General features: G+C 49.7%; 1 long non-coding RNA gene across 1 annotated transcript; it reads left to right on the plus strand.

Moving 5' to 3' along the window:
* The first annotated feature begins 1998 nt into the window (after positions 1 to 1998).
* Positions 1999 to 6126, plus strand: LOC148380442 (uncharacterized). Its single transcript, XR_015855008.1, has 2 exons — positions 1999 to 2143; positions 5370 to 6126. It is a non-coding gene; the product is annotated as an uncharacterized LOC148380442 (long non-coding RNA).
* Positions 6127 to 9709: the final 3583 nt, after the last annotated feature.

Raw genomic sequence — 9709 nt, forward strand, 5'->3', positions numbered from 1 at the left:
ATGTGAATGAATTTATGTTCACCAATGCAGAATTAACATTCTGCTTCCCGCACCAAATAGACAAAAGAAGATGGACGCCAGGAGATGCAAAAGAAAGAAAATAGTCAAGTGAGGTGATGGCGGCCATCTTCTAGCACTCAGCGAGAAGGGCGAACACGTCTTCTTACAGTCGGAAATTTTGAATGCTAACAGCTATATTCATATGAATAATGAATAACATTTACAATTAACGCTAACGCTGTTTCAATACGCGACACAATGGCATCAAAAAGAAGAAACGGCCAGAAAAAAAAGCCAGCTTAGGTTGCCACGCCGGAAGCCATTACGTCTCAATTGACGGGGGTGCGCCTTCCCTCCTGGTGGAAGTTGGCCAGGCGTGCTGCCACGCGCCCGACAACTGTTACTTAGCGCTTGCTTATTGTGGCGGTCACGCTGCATCCCGTATGGCGGCGTGCAAAAAGTAACAGCGTGCCAATGCCGTCTGGATAAACAGCTGCCGCCACCGCCGTCATCTTTTAGGATGCCGCCTTCCAAAAACAGAAAAAGTCAACGGAAGTCTCACAAGAATAGTATCATCAAATTGTTAGGAAAAATATTTTGAGGACAGCTGTAATGTCACAATTGTACGATAATTGTTTTTTTTTTTTTTTTTTTTTTACAAGAGATCAAGATTCAGAGAAAAGAGATAGTTGTAATGGTATGAGAGAGAACATAAAACCAAGAAGTGTTACCTGGGTGTATGCACCTTGAGGGTCCAGCCATATTTCTGGGAGGGGGGCTAGAACTAGAGAAAACATGGCGAACCAGTCCGAGGTGTTTCATTTCGGTTTCATTTGGAACAGTTGAGTTCATAACGATGGAGTCCAGTTGTGCATTTCCACTGTGATGTCACATCTGCAGTCGTCGTTATCGAGAGCACTTTGCAGTGGCCGCCCGGCTTCTCGGCATGCATGTCATCTGCCTCTCTTGCCACCTTTCACCGCCAGACGCCATCTGCTTTCTGTCGGGCGCTGGCCGATAAGCCGCCTGAGGCCCTCGGTCCCTTTTTAAGTACGCGACACACAATGCTTTTTCTTTTCCGGCGCCGCCGATGAGTGCACGGCGGGCACGGAGAGTCTTTCAGTCGCGGGGCCGGAGGTCAAGAGTGCTCAGGGCCAAACATTTGATCTTTACCAGCTGTGTCACAGACTGTCATTGTTTTGGGGTCAGGGGCATTTTACAGTCAAGGTCTTGCTCTCACTGTAAGAGTGACAGCTGCGGCGCATCTACCGGCAGCCTGCGAGCAAAAACAAACAAAGCCTCCGCCAGGGAAACAACCAGGACACTCTCACGGCAAAGCGTTCCACAGGGCGCTCCATGGAGAATTCTCACAATGCTGACAAGTGAGTCTGTTTAGTAGACTTGCTTCCATTTGGATGCGTTCCCAGGGTGCGTTTGGCTGAGAACAACTGGAAGCTGCCCAAAAATGGCACCAAAATGGCTTGCAATTAAGTCGCTTTTGTTGACATAGTCAGCAGATTTGGCCGCAAGCAACATTGTATCGGTAATCTAAGATGTAAACGAGTGAAACACGCCTCCGACAAGACGACATTGTCATCACACATGGCAGGAACAAAATTCCACAATCTGATATCGTCCTTCAAAATCAATCACCCCCTAAGCCAAGGGCTGCTTCTCCCATCAAGCCCAAGTGCTTCGAAAGAGGCGCTGGAAAAATCATGCAGATGATTCCATTTCGAATCCAACACGTGCAGCAGGTTTCCGACATTCAGAACCGGCGTCCAGCCCAGACGCGTGTGTCAACCGGCTTCTGCTTTTCCTCTTGCGCAACTTTGCGCAGTCCTCGCATCAAGTAGTAGCCTCGATTCCGATCATTCCTTCAGCTAATGCTGGAGAAGTTCACATTTCTGCGTGATGAAATTATTTTGTTCTAGAAAATTCTGCAGGATGTTTTGACAACCATGTGACAAGTAGCCCACATGTCATCAAAGGCTTCGCCCACAGCCCTAAAATAAACAAAACGGCGCCTTCGGAGCCCAACATTCGCCTCGAACGATTAGCACTTTACAACTTTGAGTCACGCTGCCTGTCGCGTAACGGCAGCAAAACATGAAGCTCTAACGGTTGCCGTTGGAAGCCAAAGGTAAACAAAGACAATTTACCGCCGAGTTAATGGCCAATTTCAGCGGCGACATCGTAAAAGTAAATCTGGACTCTCCCCCAAAACTCGGCATGTTTAAAGCTCTCGGAAAGCACCTCCAATCATTAGCGTCGGCGGCTCCCCGAGGTGCTTGTAATGCGTCTTTTTAGTGCGGGCGGGACCGCAAATATGCCGCGACATCTGCGAAGCGAGCAAACGGCAGCAAACGCCAGCACGGGTCCAACCATATTGCCGAGGTATTAAAGGCCCAGAGACACGGGTATATGTATAAATCGGTTTTAGTTAGCTTATGGGCTTATAAATATAAATTGACGATCGAAACAACGGAAAGGAAGCTGTTGCTCTGAAAAATATAATTTAAATTTGCCGCGCAGGTGAGTTTGACTGCACCGAGCCGCCAGCCGGAAGTGACGTATCATGACGTCTCAAGTTGTACGCGTTTAGCTTCAGTGAAAGTAAACAAAAAGAGAAGAGGGGCCAGCGCGGAGACGTCGGGCCAGGCTTGCGGCCAACCCAACTCGCCCAGCCATGCCTTCAATTCTCTTGGCGTACGTTCGTTCGCGGGACGACAAGATGGGTTGCGTTCGCCTGATAGGATCCACGAACCGGACAGTGCGTGCCTGCTCTGTGCTCGTGTTCACAGTGGCCTGGTTGACTGTCATCTTTCCGGACTCTGCTGTGCATCGGGAGCGGCTAGCGTGCTATCACTCTTATTGTTCATTGATGTTGACTTCTTGTTTTATTTTTCCTGTGTTGTTTACTTGTATGTGCGTTGTGAACTCTGTCTCGTCACCCTGGGATAGTGAGAAACGTAATTTCGATCTGTCGAAGCGTGACGGGAGGGGCACAATTCAGAAAACGTGCTCAGCTCGTCGAAAAAATGCGATTTAAGCAATAAAATTAAAAATGCGCCTAAAACCTAAACCAAACGCTGCAGATGTTCATTTCTTCATGCGCAGTGGTCAACTCGGCACTCTAAAGCCCCCTGAGAACTTTTTACTATGCCAACCTAACCACAGTGACAGGAGAGGCACAATTCAGAAAACGTGCTCAGCTCGTCGAGAAAATGCGATTTAAGTAATAAAATTTAAAAAGCGCAAAAAACCTAAACCAAACGCTGCTGATGTTCATTTCTTCATGCACAGTGGTCAACTCGGCACTCTAAAGCCCCCTGAGAACTTTTTACGATGTGTTAGGTTACGGATTCTAGTTATTGATCTGATTCCAAATTGCGATCAACACTTAACACATAAATTGCTATGTCCTAATCCACACACTGGCGCACCTAACAATTTTGCGAGTTCGTTCTGTCAAAGAGAAGACCAGTAGATCAATTAGACCAAATTTACCAATTATTTATTCCTGACAAAGCGCACTAATACAGGCCTGGGTCCCGGGTCCCTCACACTAAAACTCGTGCGTTTTTGTGACCACCAAAAGACGACACATTCTTCCGGGTTGCCCAGTTTTAAAGAAACACAATATGAATATTAAAGCATGCAAATATTGTGAGATGATTGGTCGATGGCCATCTCCTCCCCGGTCCAGGTGTCGCTGAGGTCAGACGGTTGGGTTTTCCCCTCAAAGGCCGGTCTCATAGACGTGCTGTTGTTCTCGTTCCTCACCGACCTTGAGATGGTCTCCTCCGGTACTCCCTATCCGGGCCTATTCCACAACACTTCGAAGAAAACAAGTTCATGCAGTTTGCCTGCACATTCCTCGGCCCCCACCAATCCACACGAGCACTCCAATACTAGATATGAATATGATTATAAGTTTAACACAACCTTAAAAAATATGTTTGCAAACTCCCGAAAGCACATTTTCCTTTAGATGCCAACCTAACCACAGTGACGGGAGAGGCACAATTCAGAAAACGTGCTCAGCTCGTCGAGAAAATGCGATTTAAGCAATAAAATTTAAAAAGCGCAAAAAACCTAAACCAAACGTTGCGGGTGGTCATTTCTTCATGTGTTGTGGTCAACTCGGCACTCTAAAGCCCCCAAGAGCACTTTTTTCTATGCCAACCTAACCAGAGTGACGGGAGGGGCACAAATCAGAAAACGTGCTCAGCTCTTCGAGAAAATGTGATTTAAGCAATAAAATTAAAAATGCGATTTAAACCTAAACCAAACGCTGCAGATGGTCATTTCTTCATGCGCCGTGGTCAACTCGGCACTCTAAAGGCCCCTAGAGAACCTTTTACTATGCCAACCTAACCAGAGTGACGGGAGAGGCACATCTCAGAAAACGTGCTCAGCTCGTCGAGAAAATGCGATTTAAGCAATAAAATTAAAAATGCTTATAAAACCTAAACCAAACGTTGCAGGTAGTCATTTCTTCATGTGCCGGGATCAACCTGGCACTCTAAAGTCCCCAAGAGCACTTTTTACTATGCCAACCTAACCAGAGTGATGGGAGGGGCACAATTCAGAAAACGTGCTCAGCTCAGCCCAAGTGAACTGCTAGATTCATCATATTCTGCGTCAAAAGAGGTTTCTGAATCGGATAAAATGATGCTAATATTGCAGCTAGAAATGGAGCTGTCGCTATCATCTGCCATGTTGTTTGGGTTTGTTGAGATCCGGATGTACAACTTGTGACGTCACAGTAATGGCGCCACCAGTGTGGCTGCGTGCGGAACCCGATCGATAAACTGGCATTTAATTTTAGCTTTATTCTTAGTAATCGGTGTCCATTTTTAATTTCCAATGCGGCAATTGTGTTCTCTTTATGCATTCTATCAAATTCCGTTCTAATTGAAAAAAAAAAAAGGGATGTCTCTAGGCCTTTAAGGGGCGGCTTGGAGAAAGGCTGTCTTGCTAATCCCCCGGCCGAGCGCTCCGCTTTTGTCGGCACCGCGTCTCTCTCTCTCTCTCTCTCTCTCTCTCTCTCGCGCGCGCGCTTTCTGCCTGACCTGGCAAGCGCGCGCGGGACCTGGCAACCTTCCGGGCCGTGGAGATTTGCGAGCCGCTTTGCCTTGCCAAGTTTGGCACGTCTAGCGCTGAGTCAGTGTTGGCCCACATGACGGGAGTGGGGAGTCCTTGCCGTTCCCTACGAAAAGTACTGCAGGGCAATCTACTCAATTGGAGGGAAACACGTTCATTTAGATATAGTCGGCCATTTTACTGCCTTTCACTTATTTATCATAAATCATTGCGTAATTACGTAAAAATACGAAAATTGATAGTTCAATTTTTCAATTCAGGTTCCACTCAGATGTGCAGATGTCCTCGAGCGTGAAAAGCAGGTGGGCCGAGTATGGCGCCACCGCCGTCACCGCTGGCGAGCTGGCAGCGTTTCAAGGCTGTGGGCTCTCCAACCTTTGGTTCACACGCTTGGCCTCGCATGGTCAGCCCGCGGGTTGCCATCTGCCCGCCGTCTTCTGAGTGTGCTGCATCATTTACGGGAAACACCTGCGTCGCGCTGACATTTTCACCCAATGTCGCTGTGATGCAACAAGCGCTCTTGTTTACTAAAGGGAAATGTGCTTTCGGGAGTTTGCAAACATATTTTTTAAGGTTGTGTTAAACTTATAATCATATTAATATCTAGTATTGGAGTGCTCGTGTGGATTGGTGGGGGGCGAAGAATGTGCAGGCAAACTGCATGAACTTGTTTTCTTCGAAGTGTGGAATAGGCCCGGATAGGGAGTACCGGGGGATACCACCTCAAGGTCGGTGAGGAACGAGAACAACAGCACGTCTATGAGGCCGGGCTTCGAGGGGAAAACCCAACCGCCTGACCTCAGCGACACCTGGACGGGGAGGAGATGGCCATCGACCAATCATCTCACAATATTTTGCATGCTTTAATATTCATATTGTGTTTCTTTAAAACTGGGCAACCCGGAAGAATGTGTCGTCTTTTGGTGGTCACAAAAACGCACGAGTTTTAGTGTGAGGGACCCGGGACCCAGGCCTGTATTAGTGCGCTTTGTCAGGAATAAATAATTGGTAAATTTGGTCTAATTGATCTACTGGTCTTCTCTTTGACAGAACGAACTCGCAAAATTGTTAGGTGCGCCAGTGTGTGGATTAGGACATAGCAATTTATGTGTTAAGTGTTGATCGCAATTTGGAGTCAGATCAATAACTAGAATCCGTAACCTTCAAAGTCAAAGTCAAAGTCAGCTTTATTGTCAATTTCTCCACATGCCAAAGACACACAAAGAAGCCGAAATTTCGTTCCCCCCTATCCCACGGTGACAAGACATGGCTCACAACAGACAAACAAGTAAACAAGTATAACAAAAGCGTGCTGAATAAATAATGAATAAATAACACAACAATAAATAAATAAATAAATAAGAGGAGCAGAAAAAAAAACAAAAAGGAGCAAGTGCGCGTACAGCAGACATTCCCGAAAATAGCGCAACAGTGCCGCACGCTACGCAGAAGGGGGTAGCGAGTTCAGGGCCCTAACAGCCTGGAGAAAGAAGCTGTTGGCGAGTCTGGTGGTGCGGGAGTGCAGGCTCCTGTACCTCTTCCCAGAGGGCAGAAGGTCAAACAAAGAGTGAGCCGGGTGACTCACATCTCTGGCAATCGAGGTTGCCTTGCGGGCGAGATGGGAGGTGTAAATGTCCTTCAGGGAGGGGAGCGAAGCACCAATAATCTTACCAGCCGTATTCACTATGCGCTGCAGGGCCTTCAAGTTCTGTTCAGTGCAGTTACCACACCAGACAGCGATGCAACTGGTGAGGACGCTCTCAATGGTGCCACGGTAGAATGTAGACAGGACTGCCTGAGGAGCACATGCACGCCTGAGCTTCCGCAGGAAGTACAGGCGGCGCTGAGCTTTCTTTGCCAGTGACGAGGTGTTTGCGGACCAGGAGAGGTCCTCACTGATGTGCACCCCCAGGAACTTGGTGCAGCTCACCCTCTCCACCACAGCACCGTCGATGATCAGCGGCAGGTGTGTTGTGTGACCCTTCCAGAAGTCAACAATGATTTCCTTGGTCTTATTGACGTTCAGCAGGAGGTTGTTGTCCCTGGACCACGTGGTCAGAAGGTCAACTTCCGACCTGTACCGAGTCTCGTCGCCCTTCGTGATGAGACCCACCAGAGTCGTGTCGTCAGCAAACTTCACTATGCGGTTGTCGCTGTAGGTCGCAGTGCAGTCATGCGTCAGCAGGGTGAAGAGCAATGGACTGAGCACGCAGCCCTGGGGGGCCCCCGTGCTCAGCGTGATGCTGGCGGTGCGTTTGTCGCCAACACGCACCACCTGAGGCCTCTGACAGAGGAAGTCCAGTATCCAGTTGCAGAGGGAGGTACTGAGGCCCAGCTCTTCGAGTTTGCAGATGAGTCGCTGCGGCACAATGGTGTTGAAGGCAGAGCTGAAGTCCACAAACAGCAACCTCACATATGAGTCCTTTCTCTCCAGGTGGGTGAGGGTCGAGTGGAGGGCAGAGCAGATGGCATCCTCAGAGGACCGCTTGGCACGGTACGCAAACTGGAAAGGGTCAATGGTGGGGGGGAGAACGGACTTGATGTGCGCCATGACCAGCCGCTCAAAGCACTTCATGATGATGGGCGTCAGTGCCACAGGGCGGTAGTCATTGAAGCAGGACGGTGCAGGTTTCTTCGGCACAGGAACGATGGTGGCAGCCTTGAAACACGAGGGGACGATGGCCTGCTGCAGGGAAACGTTAAAGATGTCCGTGAAGACACCCGACAGCTCCCCAGCGCAGTCCTTCAGCGCTCGACCCGGGATGTCGTCAGGGCCCGCCGCCTTACGGGTGTCAATAGCGGCAAGCGCCCTCCTCACACCGTCGGCAGAGAGGCGCAGGGGCTGCTCGTGTGGGGGGGGGAGTGGTCTTCAGCGGGCAAGTGCTGTTCTGGGCGTCGAAGCGAGCAAAGAAGCGGTTCAGATCGTTCAGCAGACGGACGTCGCCCTCACAGCTCCTCGGCGCGGGCTTGTAGTCCGTGATGGTCTGAATGCCCCGCCAAAGGCTATGTGCGTCCTTGCTGTCCTTGAAGTGGGTGAAGACCTTGCACGAGAACGCCTTCTGCGCTTCTTTGATGCCTCGGGACAGGTCGGCTCTCGCTGTCCTCAAGCCAGCCTCATTCCCCGCTCTGAAAGCCTTGTCCCTGGCCCTCAACAGTCTGAGGACAGCCCCCATCAGCCACGGCTTCCAGTTCGCGCGAGTGACGACGGATTTCGAGCAAGTCACATCATCGATGCACTTCGTGATGTAAGAGGTAACAGAGTCAGTATATTCCTCTATGTCCGTCCAATCGTTGTAGGTGGCTGCCTGCTTAAACAAGTCCCAGTCAGTGGTGTCGAAGCAGTCACGAAGTGCATCGGAGGCACCCTCAGGCCACACTCGAACCTGCCTCCGAACCGGCCTGGATGCCTTTACCAATTGTCTGTATGCGGGCAAAAGCAAAACGGTGAGATGGTCAGAAAGCCCCAGATGGGGGAGGGGGGTGGCTTTGAAAGCTCCCTTTTGCGCCGAGTAGACTAGGTCCAGGAAGCTTTCTCCACGTGTCGGAAAAGGAACATGCTGGTGAAGCCTCGGGAAAACAGACTTCAGGTTGGCATGATTGAAGTCTCCAGCGAAGATGGTGAAACCGTCAGGGTGCGCCGTTTGCTGTTCACTGACAGCCTGGTACAGTTCACCAAGCGCCGCGATCCTTTCTCCTTCATGTTGGAAGGCGGGATGTATACCGCGAGTAGCAGAATCGCGGTAAATTCCCTCGGCAGATAAAAAGGACGGCACTTAATGATCACAAACTCCACAAGCGGCGAGCAGTGCTTACATACCACCACAGAGTCCCGGCACAATTCTTCTCGGATGTAGACGCATATTCCACCTCCTCGCGACTTTCCCCCTCGTACAATGGCACGGTCCGCCCGATAGCACGCTAGCCGCTCCAGATGCACTGCAGAGTCCGGAATGTTGTCACTCAACCAGGTCTCGGTGAACACGAGCACACAGCAGTTCCGCACCGTCCGGTTCGTAGACCTCAGCAGGCGAACGTAATCCATTTTGTTGTCCAGCGATCGAACATTCGCCAGAAGAATGGAGGGCACCGCCGGTCGCGCTGGGTTGGCCGCCAGCCTGGCCCGGACGCCTCCGCGCTTGCCCCTCTTCTGCTTCCTCGCACACCGTTTCCGACGGCTCCCAACCGGGGGAGGAATAGCGGGTGAGGTCGGCGACGGATCAGGACGTAGCAGTCCGAGCGCCTTTAATGTCGACGCTTCAAACCTAACATTACTTACACGTAAAAAGGCCAGAATACTCATTTAATGACATCAATTTTAATTTGGCCACTCATTTTTTTTCTTCAAAACAAATCTTATAACCTTTCACTCCAAAAACAGATGGAAAACGCTTCTTAATCTGATAGTATTGACATTTTCTTAATCTGGATCATAATGTCACTTTTTTTAAATTGTAAAATGAGTGCCTGAAAACGTGACATACAATAAGCGACCGGATGCTGCTGGCAAGAAGCGTCGAGTTGCGTGATGAGAGAGGAAGGAAAAAAAACATAAAAAAAACAAATATGATTCCCGCTGCGCCTTTGCCGAGCGCCGCTCCAA

This window comes from Syngnathus floridae, chromosome 21 (genome assembly GCF_059516105.1).
Source record: "Syngnathus floridae isolate MCC-2025c chromosome 21, RoL_Sflo_1.0, whole genome shotgun sequence".
NCBI lineage: Eukaryota > Metazoa > Chordata > Actinopteri > Syngnathiformes > Syngnathidae > Syngnathus > Syngnathus floridae.